Source organism: Prunus mume, linkage group LG2 (genome assembly GCF_029339155.1).
Source record: "Prunus mume cultivar Tortuosa linkage group LG2, ASM2933915v1, whole genome shotgun sequence".
NCBI lineage: Eukaryota > Viridiplantae > Streptophyta > Magnoliopsida > Rosales > Rosaceae > Prunus > Prunus mume.
The window spans coordinates 39,631,786-39,635,491 of NC_142699.1; the positions used below are offsets into that span (position 1 = coordinate 39,631,786).

General features: G+C 35.2%; 1 pseudogene; it reads right to left on the minus strand.

Annotated features, from left to right (window-relative positions):
* Positions 1-1,434: 1,434 nt before the first annotated feature.
* LOC148920319 (MADS-box transcription factor PHERES 1-like) lies at positions 1,435-2,981 on the minus strand (annotated as a pseudogene).
* Positions 2,982-3,706: the final 725 nt, after the last annotated feature.

The window sequence follows — 3,706 nt, forward strand, 5'->3', positions numbered from 1 at the left end:
GTGTGTTTATTTTAAATAAAGGGTTAATCGTTTTATTAGTCCCTAAATTTAGACTGATTTGTATTTGAGTACCTCAATTTTCAAAATAGTTCCCGTGGTCCTTTAACTTTAGTTTGGTTAGACAAATGGTCATGCCGTCAATTTTGTTAACTTTTCTATTAAATGCAGGGGCAAAATGACATTTTTGTATCAAAATTGATTAAAATATGAATTAAAAAATTAAAAAAAATTAAAAAACCCCCTCTATCCGATTTCTACTCTCCCCAAACTTTTTTTGTTGTTGGTTTTTTATTTGATTTCCTTTTATTGTTATTTTAAAGATATAATTTTTTATTCATTTTTTTTAATATAAAAATATCATTTTGCCGCTGCATTTCACAGAAAAAGTTAACAAAATTGACAGCATGACCATTTGTCCAAACGAAACTATAGTTAAAGGATCACGGGAACCATTTTGGAAATTGAGGTACTCAAATGCAAATCTGGTCAAAGTTCACCGTTAGATAAACATTCCATGTAGGTCATTGTCATGAAAGGACTTAAATTCGGTGATGAATTTTTTCAATCAAAGGAGAATGGTTGTGTTAAAACTAATTTTTCAAGGGCGTGTGGCGTAGGAGCGAGGCGACATCTTTTGTTTTTGGGTTTTATTCACTTAGCTTGATATCATGCTTAATTTTAGTGATGTGAGTAATATAGTTATTTGTGCAACTTTTGTCTACTTTAGTTTTGCCTTTTTGAATTGTTGTTTTTGTTGTTGTTTTGTGCTTACTTCTTTTATTATCTTCTATATGTATTAGTGGCATTGTTAAAATTTATTTAATTAAATTTTAAATTTGAGAAAAAATTTATATTCAATCACTTGCCATATTTTTACTAGTACATTATCTGTGAATCTAAATATATATATTACCTGAAAAGGAGGTGAGGTTTGTTTGAGTTAATTATATAATGTCCCAAATTGACCAAATATTTCATGGAAATTTCAACTGGACTCTCTTCTCGAAACTCTTCACTAATGGTTTTGTAGGTGCTTAAATTATCCTTTAAACCCTATCGAATTTATTTATTTATTTTTAAATAAATCTCAAGTGAATACACCTCAATCATGGGAATTATTTATTTATTTCTAAGTTACTATTATTAGAGAATTTTTATGAACATGAACGTTTTAAAAAGATATCAACTTTGGCACTAATGGACAACTTTCGCACGAATTGGTTGTAAATCTATGCCTAAAGATAACAAGTTCGCATATTATTTTTTCAAAGATGTCGCACAATTGAAGATAAAAGAAGCAAGACAATTGCATAAAATCGAAAGGAAAATAGCATTAATTCATTACCAAAGGGAAATTGAAACATGGATTAAACATGATAAGAAAAATTTGAAAATATAGATAGATCAAACAACAAGGTAGATGTACATTGTAATTCAGGGAGAAGAAAATAGATTCTGCCAACTTTTGCTAACATCATAAGGAAGCCCATCATCACTTCCAACAATGCTACCTCCAAATAGTTCCGGAGGCAGCTCTGCATCACTTTCCGAAAAACACCCACGAGGAAACTCTATACGACTCTCGGCACCACCTTCTGTGACCATGCTACCGGCAGTACCCAATCCAGTATCCCAACTGCAACCTACAACACTACTCCCATTTTTAGGGAACATCCCCAAACCCATCTCACTTCCACCAGTAATGCCTCCATAATTCACCGGAGACAGCCCCATATCACTTCCAACATACCCTTGACCTTCAAAATTGTCAATTTTATTGGCCAACCCTAAATCACTTCCATCATAATTGCTGCCTCCAAAGTTCCAATTGGGCAACCCCATCTCAGTTTCATCAGTTAAACTACCAAAATATGTAGTTGAAGGTACCCTTAGGTCACTTCTAACACTACTGGTAGGGCCATTAGTGTTTCAAATTTGCTTCCCGAAATATTTGTACCACAACAAAGACTTAGTAAAATCGCCTTCAATTTGGCTCGTGTTTTCTGACTGGTCTCCACTTTCCTTAGAAGGAATTCCTAGTGGAAGACTAGGATTAGGTTGCTCTAAATAATCCATTCGTTTTTGAATGTCTTTCATCATGTCCTCTAATGAAAAAACCAAGTCACTTAGATCATTTTCTTCAAATGCAAGCAACGACTTACCTTTTTGAATAATTTGGTACAAGACCTCATTTGTGTTCAACTCATTGTTCTTTTTTAAAATCTTCCTGATTCGCTCTTGCATTTTGGCTGCCCTCTCCTTCAGGTAAGTCTCTTGGATCATCATCTTCTTCCACCGCTCTAGCTCCGGTATGTTTTGAAACCTTGCAAGCAATTGTTCCACCAATGGGCGATCCGGCCACACAGTAGGCTCGTCAGTATCACTGCCACAAATAATTATAAAGGCGCTAACATCACATAAGGTGTTTATCTCACTCATTTTCTTTAACAAGCATGCCTTCCTCTTTCTGAAGGTGCTAGCAGCATCATTCATTATCTGTTTATACCAAAATCAGCGATCGATGAGAGTCAGACACGTGGACAAAATATGGCATCGGCAGGGAAGCCCTTGGCACCCAGGCCTACCGACCATGTGGTTAAAACACAAATCACCCACTAGACACGTGGGGCATCTATGGTGAATGTCAACAGTCCAACATCAAAATTCTATACAACTTGCACACCTCCCAAGGTTTATAAAAAGGCACAAGTCCCAAAATGGAGGTAATCTGAACTTTCGGCATACTGCCCTTAGAGTCTGTTCGATTCTCTTAACTACATCCGTATTTACTTAAGTATCGAGAGCCTTCAGTACTCACACTGTGCTTTAGGTCTTACTGAAAGCACTCTTATTTTACTGTGATCACACCACCGAGGACCGAGCATTTCAAGGCCTAGACATCACTAAGTTGTGCCCAAAAGTACCGAACCACTTTTTCGCATCAACATTATCAATGCAAGTTTGACCTTATTTCTAGCCATGGTTGAAGCTATAAGGTCATCCCCAATGGGAGCCTTAAATTGGGCTCTACCTCCTTGGGGCTCATAAATATAGAGCCCAAGTGCAAAAAGGCATCCACAATGGGAGGATTTTTGGGCTCTATATCATGAAACTGGTCGGAGATAATCCTAAATCTGTGGACTTGTATAGAGCCTTAGAGCCCCAGTGGGCCGCACATTTTGAAAACTGAACCTGCAAAAGAATGAAAAACCAGCGGGCCCTACATATTGAAAAATATTAAAAATTACTTTTTCTATTGCAACAGTCCTTTTTTACCCCTTTATGTTTACTGTTTCATTCTTCTTCTTTTTATCCCCCTCTTTGCTTTCATTTTTTTCCTTTCATGGACATACTTCAATTGTTCTATGTTTCTAGATTTAAATATGCCTCTTCTTTTTTTAAAGTACAAATTTGAAACATTAGGACTTTATATTTTATTGTGTTTACTTTCAAATTTTTTCTTTTTAATATTTTCCAAATTAAAATTTTTTGGGTAGAAATGCTCGTAAAAAAAAACTAATATAACATAAACATACATTAAAACAAAATAAGTTGACAACAACAAAAATTAATGCGTAGAATAAATTACATCATAAAAAAAAAACTTATAGAGCCCCGGATATAGAGCCTCCCATTGTGAGAAAGATACCTTTAGAGCCCGTAATATTCCATCGAAGTTCTAAATGGGGCTCTATCCACCATATTT